The 15000-nt window shown below is 41.6% G+C and overlaps 1 protein-coding gene across 6 annotated transcripts in view; it reads left to right on the top strand.

Moving 5' to 3' along the window:
* Positions 1 to 15000, top strand: part of FER (tyrosine-protein kinase Fer) — a 92804-nt gene that overhangs the window by 27314 nt on the left and 50490 nt on the right. The window lies entirely within an intron of this gene.

Below are 15000 nucleotides of genomic sequence, written 5' to 3'. Positions count from 1 at the left end.
TAAGCTGACAATCATCCAAACACACACTCGGACAAGCTGACAATCATTCAAGCACAAACACAAACACTTGCTCCCAACTTCTGTCCTTTCCCCCCTCTCACCCCCTTCCCCCCTCTCACCCCTCCTTCCCCCCTCTCACCCCCCTTCCCCCTCTCACCCGCCTTCCCCCCTTTCACCCCCCTCACCCCCCCTCCCTTCCCCATAAGTGTCTAGAGCAGATCGAGCAAAGGGTCGAGAGTGTCGGTGTCTTGGTCTCGATGCGTTTGACAACACGATGGTCGTTTTCACTACTTCCATTATACGTAATTGTCGAACTAATGGTGTTTCGTAGAGTGTGTACAGTTGGAGTGCAGCGACTAAATACATGTAGGACTAACACACACACACACACACACACACACACACACACACACACACACACACACACATACACACACGTACATACATACACACACACACACATATTTATATATATATATATTTTTTTTTCAACCACAAATCACTTTTAATTCCATGCCATCGCAATCGAGACTGAGAGTCGCTCGAAGGAGGCATCCATTGGAAATTGAAACGTGGACGAGCCGAGGATTCGAACCCAGCTAACCCGTAACAAAGTTACAGTGACGTAAACCAATACGCTATCAAGAGAGATATAAGTTGAGTACGACTTTCTTATATTTGTATGCTCGAATTACATACACCTAAAATATAAGAAAGTCGTACTCAAATTATATCTCTATTGATAGCAAATTGGTTTACGACACTGTAACTTTGTTACCGGTAGCTGGGTTCGAATTCTCGGCTCGTCCACATTTCAATTTCCAACGGATGCCTCCTTCGAGCGACTGTCTCGATTGCGATGGCATGGAATTAAAAGTGATTTGTGGTTGAAAAAGATATCAATTGATCACTGGGAACCATTCAGTGTGTATGTATATGTATATATATTTGTATACATATATATATATGTATATATATATATATATATATATAATGTGTGTGCATATACATAGTTTACATTCAATTCAGAGAAGTTGGGAACTATAACTTTTCGATTTTTTTTATATTTTGAGTTTAGGCGGGCAATTTGCAGCAAGAGTTTGTCATAAACAAGACGAAGGTACCTGACTTTCGTTGTAGTTTTGAAGTTTTTAAAAAATGAAAAGAAAAGAAAAAATGAAATAGGAGACTAGAGGTAAAATAAAAAATGAGAAAGAGAAAGAGGGAAATGAAGGAGTGAAAAATGAATGAAAGGAATAAAAGAAAATTATTAAAAAAAAAGGACAGAAAAACGTAACTGTTATGGATAAAGGTCCAAAAATCACATGACTGGTAACACCATCATGTATAACGAAAGAAATAATAAATGAGCAATAGATAAATAAATTAATAGATATTTAAAAAAAAATACGAAAAATAAATAAAATATAAATGATAAAATTCAATAATTAATCCAATAAATGAAATGAATAATTAGGAAAAACGCAAAAATGAATAAGTGAAGTATAAATAATAAAATATAATGAATAATCAAATAGATTACATCATCTCAATCCATGGAAGCGTGTTTCTTAAAAAGTTAATTTCTTCCCTCAAGGACTTTGGGCTAAAAATGAATAAAATCGCTTGGCGACATCCATAAAAAACAAATAACGGAGGGATAATTCTTTACCACCTGTCTGTCTACAATCACAGACAAAATGATGAGAAATTTCTATCGGGTTTCCGCCATAATTGCTCTGTTTCCGGGAAGACGGCGACATTTGTGGCAAATCAAGACGCCATTGAACACAGACGTACAATGTTTTTGGCGGATTTTTCGGGAAAAAACCCGCCCCATATTCCGCCATTTTCTGGGAAACCTTACCCAGAAGACCCTAATTATTTCTCCCTAATGAGCTACGGGGAGACCTTTGAGATAAAGGTCCACGATTAAGGACGAAACGGTGACATTTGCTGAAAGAATCGTTAACAAGAAACCTTTGGAATAGTTGGGCATTCAAAAACTAGAGTAATTGTATCAGAAGAAGAAGAAGAAGAAAAGAAGAAAATGATGAAAAAGACGAAGTGAAAATAAGAAAAAGAAGAAAATTAAGAGGAGCAAGATTAAAAGGATCACAAAGAAGTAAATGAGGAAAGGGAAGAAGAAAAAGAGGAAGGAAACAAGAAGACAAGAAAGTAACGTGTGAAGAGGAGGAAGAAGATAAAGAGGAAGACAAAGAATAAGAAAATGAGGGCAGAAAAGAAGAAGAAGAAGTGTGCAATATCCAAAATATACTCCTTGGACACTTCAGCAAGTTGACATATTTTATATATATATATATATATATATATATATATATATATATATATATATATATATACATATATATATACATATATATATATGTATATATATATATATATATATGTATGTATAAATATATATATATATATATATATATTTTTTTTTTTTTTTTCTTTTTTTTTCAACCACAATTCACTTTTAATTCCATGCCATCGCAGTCGAGACTGAGAAGCTCGAAGGAGGCATATATTAGAAATTAAAACGTGGTCGAGCCGAGGACTCGAACTCAGCTCGGACGTGACGAAGCGTCAGTGACTAAACCCATTACGCTATCAAGAGATATAAGTGTGTGTGTGTGCGTGTGATTTTTAAATCATTAAGGAATAAATTCTTAAATACAAAATATCATTCCATGAACCTCCCCTACCCGGCCCTTTTTCCCTTGGTCTCGAGTGTGTGTGTGTGTGCGTGTGATTTTTAATTCATTAAGGAATAAATTCTTAAATACAAAATATCATTCCATGAACCTCGCCTGCCCAGCCCTTTCCCCTTGGTCTCGAGTTCCCTGTCCATTGGAATAAGATCACATGACACTAACCACGACAACATGTCCAGATGTTTCTATGGGAGTCCAGAATATTGTAACCAAAGTCGTTTTCTACTCAAACGAAAGAGCAAAAGCAAGTAGCATTTTAGCCAAGTGTGACGCCACATTTATATACACAAGTAAACTCCTTATGAAGCGTGATATGGTTTAACGTCATAAATTCCCCCTATCAGAAGGCTAGGATGGTGCCCCTCACAGAGAACTTTGTAGCGTGGAATTTAATGAACCATAATGCACCTTGGTTCAACTTCGCCGGTGGCAGGGTTCGAGCCGCCATCCCCTCGACCTTCGCCGCAAGTAACGACGCCCTAACCTGCTCAGCCAGCGTGCTTTCGTTTAAGTTGTCGGTTTAACCGAGTTCTGGACACTCACTCGAGACACTAACTCGAGATCGTCTCCATCCTGGTATCAATTCACTCGAGAACCTCTCAACATACTTGTACATATATGTGCTTGCGTACATACGTATGTACACACAAGTATACAAAGCGTAGATTCTTCATGCACAAAATGTACACATATACATTCGTTGAAATAAATGAATAAATAAATAAATAAATAAATAAAACTCACATCACAGTTAGATCGTGAAGAGAATTCTCTGCCCACCCCTCCCTCCCTCGCCGGTCGCCCTTGGAAGGCTTTATTATGGCTAGCGTTGGGCAGTGTTACTGAGGGAGGAAGCACTTTTTAGACTTCTCAACTGAATAAAATCACCTGACGGCAGACTTAATATTAGTCTTAATGTACTCAAATGATTAATCCAGATTTAATTGATTTATATATCTATTTATTTATTATCTTATTTTGTGCGTATCGATTTAAATAAGTCATTTATCTGTTTAATTGATGACTTATTTTATTTATTTATGTTTTATTCAATTGTACATTTACTTGTTCATTTATCTGTTAAAGTAATTGATCTAATTTCCTTTGTTAATTGATTAAATGATTGGTGTAATTTATTTATAATTTATTGATATGTTTACTCAATTATTATCTATTCATTTATTTAGTTTATTTATCGTTTTATTATGTATTTTACCTTTTTATTTACCTGAATGGGAAGTAAGAAAGGCGTTAGGGATGTCTTAAAGCCCCTTCAATGTTGACCACATAAAACATAAACAGTCAAGACGGGGGCTGGGGAGGAGGGAGAGAGAGAGAGAGAGAGAGAGAGAGAGAGAGAGAGAGAGAGAGAGAGAGAGAGAGAGAGAGAGAGAGAGGGGGGGGGGGAAGAGGGAGATGGAGAGAGAGAGGGGGAGAGAAAGAAAGATGGAGAGAGAGGGGGAGAGAGGGAGAGTGGGGAGAGAAAGAGGGAGAAATAGAGAGAGAGTGAGAGAGAGAGGGGGGAGAGAAAGAGTTTGAGATGGAGAGAGAAAGAGAGAGGGGGGAAGAAAAAGAGGGAGAGATGGAGAGAGAGGGAAAGAGGGGGAGAGAAAGAGTTTGAGATGGAGAGAGAGAGGGAGAGAAAGAGAAATAGAGAGGGGTTAGAGAGAGAGAAAAACGAGAGATACTGGAAACTCCTGGACAATGGAAGAAAACGGAGGGAGAGAGGCTACAGAAGTCCGGACAATTATTTTTCGACGAGGACAGAGTCAAGCACTGGAACAGGTGTCAAGAGGGTCGAAGGGGCCGCTTGTGACATCCGAACTCAGGGGCTTGAGACGGTGGGGGTGGGGGTGGGGGTGGGGGTGGTGGGGACGTCACCGTGCCCCTCAGGGACAAGACAAAGCAGGAATCCAGATCCTCCAGGGACTAGGAAGGGCTCAAAGACCCTGAGACTCTTTTAAGGCATTTGTCTACCATCCTATTCCATCTCTCTCTTTCATCTCTCTCTCTCTCTCTCTCTCTCTCTCTCTCTCTCTCTCTCTCTCTCTCTCTCTCTCTCTCTCTCCTTTCCTCTCTTTCACCTTTCCTCATCCTTCTTTACTCCTCCTCTCCCTCCATCCCTTCCTCCCTCCCTCTTCCATCCCTTCCTCCCTTCCTCCTCCTCATCTTCCTCCCTTCTTCCCTCTCCATCCCTTCCTCCCTCCCTCCCTCTCTCCTTCCCTCCTTCCACCCCTCTCTATCCTTCCCTCCCTTTCTCCCTCCAACCCTCTCCATCCCTCTCTCTCTCCAGCCCTCACCAGCCCTCTCTCCCCCTTCCTCTCTCTTCCCCTTCCTCTTTCTCCCTCCCCCTCCCTCTTTCCCTCCTTCCCTCCCTCCCTCCACTTGACCTTGCCGTGGGCCGGCATGGATTATCGCGCTTGTCCGTCCGTGGGTTGTCTTTCCCATTGTGTCACACACACACACACACACACACACACACACACACACACACACACACACACACACACACACACACACACACACACACACACACACACGAAATAGCTGTCGATCACGAGTCCAGGACATCATCCAAAGACCAAGGTGAATACACACACACACATCACCAAATGTTCCTGAGAAACCGTCACGTGTGACGTGATGCTATATCGCTACGTATATATGTATCTGTGAATATATGTACGTTCTAGAATATATAATTTTATGCATATATGTAAGTTTGTATATATTTGTATGAATGTATAATATATATATATATATATATATATATTTATATATATATATATATATATATATATATATATATATATATATATATATTATATATATATATATATATATATTCAACCCCTTTGTTTCGGGTTGGGGGTTTATAATAGTAATGAATAAAATCACCTGACGGCAGACAGAGTATAAGGAAACGTGCCATTCGGTACGGAAGGGGCTGGTGGTGCCGTGTTCGAGTCTGAGGGTGACTGCCACTTGCCCTGGCTCTCCAAACACAGCTAAGCGACTCCTTGCGTACATGTCTCACGTTATTTGAGGCAAACTTGATATAGACTGATTTCTTATCAATTTATTTATTTGTTTATTTGTTATTTTTTATCATGAGTTTTTCACTTATCACGTAACACTATCATCTTATTGACATCGTGTTTATACGTACAGTATGTATGTATGTGTGTATGTATGTATACATATTTTTATATGAATGCTTAATGGTATGCTTCTATGCACACACACACACACACACACACACACACACACACACACACACACACACACACACACACACACACACACACACACACATATATATATATATATATATATATATATATATATATACTGTATATATATATGTACTTGTCTAATGTATGTGTGAATGTGATGTATTATATGTAATGTATAGATTAAAAAAATCCTACCAAATATTCTCAGCCATTTTGGCAACGTATTTGCCTACTCGATTGAATAAAATCGCTTGACGGCAGCTTCTCTTTCTCGAACGGAAGTCGACCATTTGGACAGGCAAAGGGTTTCTTCTCAGCTGAATAAAATCGTCTGGCGATCATGGCAGTCAGTGCCTGTGTATATGAGAGGTACTGTTCGGTTGGTAGGACTGATTTCTGTACCTCCGCTTGTCGAGTCAACACGATTTTAACAACAACAAAAAATAAGATTATAACGATGATGATAATAATAGTAATAATAATAATCAATAATAATAATAATAATAATAATTAATAATAATGATAATAATATTGGTAATAATAAGAGATGTTTGTGTAATCATTTTACTAATAAAATAATGATCATATTTGTTCGTCTTTATATTTTGTGTTGTACCAAATAGACTACGAGGTTGATACTTTCCTCGTGTGTGTGTGTGTGTGTGTGTGTGTGTGTGTGTGTGTGTGTGTGTGTGTGTGTGTGAGAGAGAGAGAGAGAGAGAGAGAGAGAGAGAGAGAGAGAGAGAGAGAGAGAGAGAGAGAGAGAGAGAGAGAGAGAGAGAGAGAGAGAGAGAGAGAGAGCGAGAGAGAGAGAAAGAAGCTGCACAAAACTGGGCCAAGAATTGTCCGTCAGAGCAGAATGACCAACAAAGAATTCTTTTCATAGTTTTTATTGTTTGGACCCTTGCCATGTGCTTACTTGCTTGCTAATGGTGCGTCTTGCAACCCTCCTCTCCCTCCCTCTCTCTCTCCCTCCCTCCCTCTCTCTCTCCCTCTCTCCCTACCTCCCTCCCTCCCTACCTCCCTCCCTCCCTCCCTCCCTACCTCCCCTTCCCCCCCTCCCTCTCTACCTCCCCTTCCCCCGTCTCCACCCTTTCTAGATTACGCCACGTGTATAGCCACAACCTATCCTAAGTCTAAAACGTCCGTCAAGAGAAAACGAAAGCAGAACAAATTGGATTTTTTTTCGTCCACCGTTAAGTGAATATTTGATATTACCTTTCACCGCGGCGGTACCGCGCCGTCAAGGAAAAACTGCGCGGTTGTGAGTGAACGCTTCCGTTGACTTACATTGTAATTGAACCGCCGCGGTTTGAATCGCGGCAATTCAACCGTTAGTGTGAACGGGGACTTAGGGCAGATGTCCATGAGGAAAGAAGCGCTGGTGAAGTGTCTGTAGCCCCCCTCCCCCCCCCAAAAAAAAGAAAAAATTAAGACAAAAATGAAAACAAAGAAAAAAGAAAGAAAAAGTAATATTCGGCTCATAGAATCATTATATATATATATATATATATATATATATATATATATATATATATATATATATATATATAATATATATATATTATAACTGATTTGTATGCTCACTTCATATCAAAAGGTCTTGATTAGAGTTCTAATTAGAATATTTTAATAGTTTCTTTTCTCCCCGCCCCTTTTGGTTTTCTGAAAGTCGTACTACCGTGCCCACTACCAATCGTGAATCGCCTTCGTTGACGTGAATCGCCTTCGTTGAAGACCTCATCCAACTGAAGAAATAGATTGGTTTTAGACCGAATAGACACATGACTACATACATTATACATACATATATACAAACGTACATACGTACATAATACACACATACATAAGTACATACGTACATAACTACATACATAGGTACATACATACACACACACATACATACACATGCATATACGTACATACATACACACAAACACACAAACATATATACATACGTACGTACATACACACAAACATACATACATTCATACATACATACATACATACATTCATACATACATACTTACATACATAAATGCATACACAAGCTGCACCCACCCTACACCCACCTATGAACCGTTTCGTTCCCCCTCCCATCTTAGCACCTCGTGGATGACTATCCCTTCCTCCCGCCACGCCGCTTGGAGTTTCAATAAGTGCAACGAGGCACAGCTGCACAAATGAGGAATTTCAAACTTACGAGTCCTTGTGAATGTGGAACAAGGTGGATGTAGGTCAGGAGGACAGGGACGCTGTGGCAATTGTGTCTAGCGGACTTTGGCGCCTTCGAGGAACGCCCAGCCGAACCGTGGGAACCAAAAGGGAAGCGTGGGAAAATTTTGAAGGTCGTGGGAAAGTTCGCAGGTCCGTGCTTGTTTGAAGGTGCCAAAGTTTGCTTGCGATGTTGAGGCCATTTGTCTTACTTGTTTATTTGTTTTGTGTATTTCTTTTATGCACTTGTTTTTGTTTAGTTGTTTATTGTCATTTTGTGTTTTTCTTTTCTGTGATTGCAAGTTCTCTCCTTTCGCCATTTCTTTTTCTATTCTTTTTTTTATAAAAAAAAAGTTCGTAGTTTTGTGCTTGTCCATCACAACCATTTTTTCTTTCTTCTCTTTTCACCTTTGTGAAAAATTTTCTGTCCCATTTTTCGAACGATTTTTTTAGGGGACAAGAAACTGGACTTTTTTTTTTCGAAAAGCTGGATATCCGAGAGTTGTCGTAAGTTTTACCATCGTAAAATTAACCCACCCCATACGTCTTCCATGTTTATTCCGTCTTCCAAGCCGGAGATGGGGGGGGGGCAGATCTGTATGGTGGTTGGGGGAGGATGGAGGAGGAGAGGAGGGTGAGAAGCGGTGAGGGAGAGGTGGGGGAGAGGAAAGTGTGATCAGTCGACCACAAGGATAAGACGAAAACCACGCACCGTTGGTTGGGTACACAATAAATCAATTCCGTGACTGTCATTTCTTACCTCGAGTGAAAAAAGTTTGTTTTTCTATTTGTGACTGTGTGTGTTTGTGTGTGTGTGTGTGTGTGTGTGTGTGTGTGTGTGTGTGTGTGTGTGTGTATGTGTGTGTGTATTCACCTTGGTCTTTTGGATCACGTGTTGGACTCGTGATTGACAGCTATTTCCCTCTCGGAAGAGAGCTCAGAGCTCGTATGACCGATCTATGGGTAATGCTATGACCTTTCACACACACACACACACACACACACACACACACACACACACACACACACACACACACACACACACACACACACACACACACACACACACACACCCAACTCCCCGCCCACGAGAGTTGGAGTAACAACCCGTGTGTGTGTGTGTGTGTGTGTGTGTGTGTGTGTGTGTGTGTGTGTGTGTGTGTGTGTGTGTGTGTGTGCGCGCGTGTGTGTGCGTGTGTTGTCCTTGTCTACTGGAGGTCTAGACATACGATTTTTAGAGCTTATTTATGTGACTCAATGTACCCGTTTTTTATTAAATTGTATTCTTCATAACCTGAGGCAACAGTGTAATTTGTGTTGAGTACCATATATATATATATATATATATATAAATCTTTGTATAGCGTTCTCGTACAGTGAAGGGTTATTAGCTTGTTACATCCAAATAATCAGCAGTAAAATTTATATTTGACATTTATTTGATCAGGCCTTGAGTGTAAGCGCGCGCGCGCGCGTGTGTGTGTGTGTCTGTCAGCAAGGGCTTACAAAAAACAGCTGATTTTTTCCTCGAAAGTTCAAAGTGACTTCTTTTTCCTTCTTTTTCCCTCTCAAAGGGACTTTTAGGAACCTTATGCATATTACACCCCCCTTGACGACGACAACAACGTCTGTTGGTGGTGGTGGTGATGTTGGTGGTGGCTGTTGGAGGAACTAATGATGGAGAAACACGAACGTGTGTGGTGACGCCAGTAGTGTTGGGGGGTGCACAGACCTGAGTCTGTCAGTCTGTTGGCTTCTTCCCCCTCATAAGTCTCGCAGCCACAGAAAGGAAGATGATGTTGGAGAAGACGGTAGTGACGGAGAAGGTAGCTTTGTTGGAGAAGGGAGTATTGGGGCAGATGGACGAGATGGGGTTTTGTGTGAGAAGAGTGTTGACGGCTGTGTTTTAGGTGAATGGTTGGAAAGGTGGATGGATTGGTGGGTGGCGAGGTTGAGGCTTATGGTGGATGACCTGGACATCCAGGTGCCGCAAGACGTCTGTCGTAAGGCGTCGAAATTGACCAGACAGGTGGAACGATGAGTAAAAGCAGCAATGACTGCAACAGCTCTGTAGGGAAGAGGGCAAACGCAGAGTATGGGAGTCCAATATATTATATATTATATATAATATATTGGACTCCCATACTCTGTGTTTGGCCTCTTCCCTACACAGGTGGAACGAGTTGTAGATGAAGACACTTGAGATTGTAATGATGCCGATGTTGGATGTGGAGCTGATCAGAACACGATTTACAATGAACTACTTTTACAAAGCTTCCGCTCAGTGTAGGAAGAAAATGTGAACATCTATATTTGTAGGATGTCACTGGGAAATAAGAGACGTAGTCCGAACGTTTTCGTCTATTAAGACACTTTCATGTACACACACACGCACACACACGCACACACACACACACACACACACACACACACACACACACACACACACACACACACACACACACACACACACACACACACACCATGGCTCAGTGGTTAGAGTTCCCGCCCGCCACTACGGCGATCCGGGTTCGAATCCTGCCCAGGGCTGAAATATTTTCAGTATCGCTGCGCTTAGAGTCGTTACTCCAACTCGTGGGCGGGGAGTTGGGTTTGTATGTGCGTGTACGGTCACAGCATTACTCATAGATCGGTCATATATGAGCTCTGAGGTCTCTTCCGGGAGGGAAATAGCTGACGATCACAAGTCCAACGCGTGATCCAAGACCATGGTGGTGAATGGTAAATCACACACACACACACACACACACACACACACACACACACACACACACACACACACACACACACACACACACACACACACACACACACACACACACACACACACACACACACACACACACACACACACACACAGAGAGAGAGAGAGAGAGAGAGTGATAGATATAAGGAACAAATTGGGTGAAGAAATAGTGCGTGCAAACACAATACAACAATTTTAGAACAAGCTTGATCTTGCGAGATACAAAAACGGGTTATCACGAGCATAGCTCCCCTTCCCGTAAATACACACACACACACACACGAATGGATTTGTGTTAATTCGCTCGTGATATACTGCAGCCAACTTCACCTCCAACACTACTATCTCCACCACAGCCCCACCAATACCACCACCACCACCACCACCACCACCACCACCACCACCACTGTCATCACAGAAGGTACATCATTGTCACATTGTTGACCCTTCATGTCTGTCGTGATGCCCGTCGGCTCCACGTGCTGTCATACCCCCGCAATCACTCCGGAGTGCGTCTACCTTGCGGCGCACGTGACCTCCCACGCGCAGGCACGCGCCGGCTAGGCAAGCCAAGTTTCCGTGTGCATAAGGGTGGTGGTGAGTGGTGGAGAGTGGTGCTACTGGTGGTGGTATTGTGCCAGTAAAGAGGGGGAAGGTGGGGGAGGGGGTTGGGGCTCCAAAGAAGGGACCTCGAGTATTTGGCATCTAGAGAAGTGAGAGGGTAGTGGAATGGGGAGTATATGTATATGCTTGCTTCTGGTTCGGCTTGTTTGCACGAATAGCCTTGTGTACTCTCTCTTGTTCAGGTTTTGAGGTTTTTGGCTCTTGGCTCGTCCACTCTTTGGCCTCGTCCACTTTCTGGCCTCGTCCACTTTCTGGCCTCGTCCACTGTTTGGCCTCGTGGGTCGCAGCTATAATTACTCCGACTTTTGTTTGGGATATATATTTTGGCGGGGTTTTATTAGCGCGAGCCTTTTAACTTTTTGTTTAAATTGCTTCGGTTCTAATGAGGTTTTGCCTCCCGCAATAGCCTCCAGATGTCGTTTAGCTGTCTTGGGCCTCTGGTGAGCTTCCACAGCTGTCCTCAATGCGGCCATTATGTGCAGTGAAGTCTTCAGCACGGATTCCATATTTGTAGTTTTTATTTTAGCGAAGGACAAGCGGGTTCATGCCGAGTGTGGTGGAAGAGGGAGGGAGGGGGGGCTTTTTGAAAGGGGTCTCGACTGATGGAAACCTACTTCAGGCTGGGGTCCACCCCTCTGGGGGCTTTTTTCCCACGGGAAGTGTCGCGCCCCGTGTATAAGCGTGAAACCTGCGGAAACTAATGGCCAGGGGGTCTCGGGTTTTGAATCTTGCACACGACCGACGTGGAGGGGGGCGCCCCTCGCCACACACGTCCATGAATTGAACATTCTCTGTCTGGATGAGCACTGCCCGTTTTGCTCTCCGTTTTATGAACACTTGAGCACGAGGTCAGTCGTGATACGCAAGACTCAATGGTCTCAAACTGTCCGGAAATAGATTCAATTTGAAAGTAGGTAGAAACAACTTTGCCAACCGTGTAGTTAATGAATGGAATAAACTTCCTGCACAGGTAGTGCAATGTAGTTCAGTTCGAAGCTTTAAGAATCATTTAGATAAATACCTAAGTAAGATGCTGTAATGATTATGATTTATCTTATATTATTTGTTTTTGTTTTGCTATCATTTGTCTGTCTGATTTTCATTTATTATTAGTTATATGTCAATTTATTATTATTTACTATTTACCTGTTTGTTTATTATTTAACTATACCTATGCATTTATTTATGTATTTTATTTGTTATTTACATTATTATAGTTTTTATTTATAATTTTATCATTACTATGATTTTTTTTTCGCACCCGACCTAGATATGGACCAAAAGGTCTCCTGTCGGCATGCTCTGCCTTTGTAATCCTTTGACTCCTTCATTCTTATGTTCTTATGTGCTTCACACCTCTCTCGTATGTTCCTCTAGTTTGTCCACTTGGTATGCTAGCCAGGGAGAGTGTATCTTGCTAGAAGTAACCAGCGTTTCTATCTTTAGGCGACAACATCGCATCAGAGATGGAGTATTGGAAGTAGTAAAGGAGGGTGGCGGAGAGGAGGGAGAGTAGGAGTTGAAAGTCGATAAACACATTTTTCTATCGAGTTGAGAGTCGTCTCCAATCATGAAAGAATGCTGCATGACACTGGTCCATAGGGGTATCACCAAAGTCCCCGAGATATTCACTGTATAAAACATATAGCCACAAGCAAACACGGGAGAGGGAATGCGTATTTCATCATTGTGTATAATTTATTGATTAATTAAGTTATTTATTTATTTTTATGTAATTTAGTATCGGATGAATAGATTTTAACGTGTAAACCTCGTCATATTTCATTTATTTATTTTCTTTTTTTTTCTTTTTCGATCGACTGACTAACTGATAGAATGCTGCACGTCATCAGATAGGTCGTAACTCTAAGGAGGAACTGCCCCCCCCCCTCTCTCTCTCTCTCTCTCTCTCTCTATTTCTCGCTCTCGCTCTGTGATTGGATCAGATCATATGACGTCATAAGACCCCAATGTTTGGCATCTTCTTTCAAGACCATCATTTTTTTTTTCTTTTTTTTTTTACTCAGATATTTTATTATTGTATATGTTGTGTCTTGCCATGTTCTTTTGCGGAAGAAAACGGTGCGTGCGTGTGTGTAAGTGTGTATGAGTTTACCTAATTGTATTTTGCAACGCTTGCAAAATGCCGTCTCTTACTCACCAATTAATTATCATTCCAGTTATTATCCTTGTGTGTGTGTGTGTGTGTGTGTGTGTGTGTGTGTGTGTGTGTGTGTGTGTGTGTGTGTGTGTGTGTGTGTGTGTGTGTGTGTGTGTGTGTGTGTTATATACTGTTAAACATAGGGTACCGCGTACTTTCACTATTAGGCGGTAACGAGATAGGGGTCATAATTGTCGTCAAAACATTGAGTTCCTGAACCCAGAAAAAATCCAAAATTAATAAAGAATTGGTAGATAAATTAGTATGATAAAATTAAGATCTAATCACTTTCCTGCTTATTCATGTACATGCACAAAATTTTCTTTTGATATTTTCTCAGCAGACATAATAACATCATGTCAGAATGGCAATAGTATTATGTCAATGATATTGACTGTGTAGGGGCGGCTTCTTACGAGTTTCCAGTCAGCCATGGCCTTGTCTGTAAATGGCAGAAACCTACCAAGTTCCTCCTACAGAAAATTTGAGAACCTCTTGAATATTACCAATTACATCAACGCATTCCAGTCGTCTTCTTCTTCTCCTTCTCCTTCTCCTTCTCCTTCTCCTTCTCCTTCTCCTTCTCCTCCTCCTCCTCCTCCTCCTCCTCCTCCTCCTCCTCCTCCTCCTCTTCTTCTTCTTCTTCTTCTTCTTCTTCTTCTTCTTCTTCTTCTTCTTCTTCTTCTTCTTCTTCTTCTTCTCCTTCTCCTCCTCCTCCTCCTCCTCTCATTCTCATTCTCATTCTGCTTCTTCTTCGTCTTCTTCTTCTCCTCCTCCTTCTTCTTCTTCTTCTTCTTCTCCTAATCCTCCTTCTTCTTCCTCTTTATTTTCATCTATCTCTTTTATTCATCCTCCTCCACCTCCTCGTTCTTCTCTTGCTCCTCCTCTTCATCATCATCCTCTCCTTCTCTTCCTCTTCTTCCTCTTCTCTTTACTTTTCCGCCTCTCCTTCCTCCTCCTCATAATCCTCACCTTCCTCCTCTCCCTCATTCTCTCCTTCTCTTTCCTCTCCTCCTCCTCATAATCCTCACCTTCCCCCTCTTCCTCATTCTCTCCTTCTCTTCCTCCTCCTCTTCTTTTCCTCACTTTTTTACCTCCTCCTCCTCCTCCTCCTCCTCCTCCATCATCATCCTCCTCCTCCTCCTCCTCATCATCATCATCATTATATTCCGCCGTCCACCCTAATTCGGGAATTCTTCCCTTACTTCTCTTCCGTTCTCTTTTTCTTTCATTTTCTTATTTATTTTTTCTTTCCAGCGGGTTCTGGAAGGGCAT

Source organism: Oratosquilla oratoria, chromosome 4, assembly GCF_046742065.1.
Source record: "Oratosquilla oratoria isolate Oo_2021 chromosome 4, ASM4674206v1, whole genome shotgun sequence".
NCBI lineage: Eukaryota > Metazoa > Arthropoda > Malacostraca > Stomatopoda > Squillidae > Oratosquilla > Oratosquilla oratoria.
This window is presented reverse-complemented; position numbering and strand designations above follow the sequence as displayed.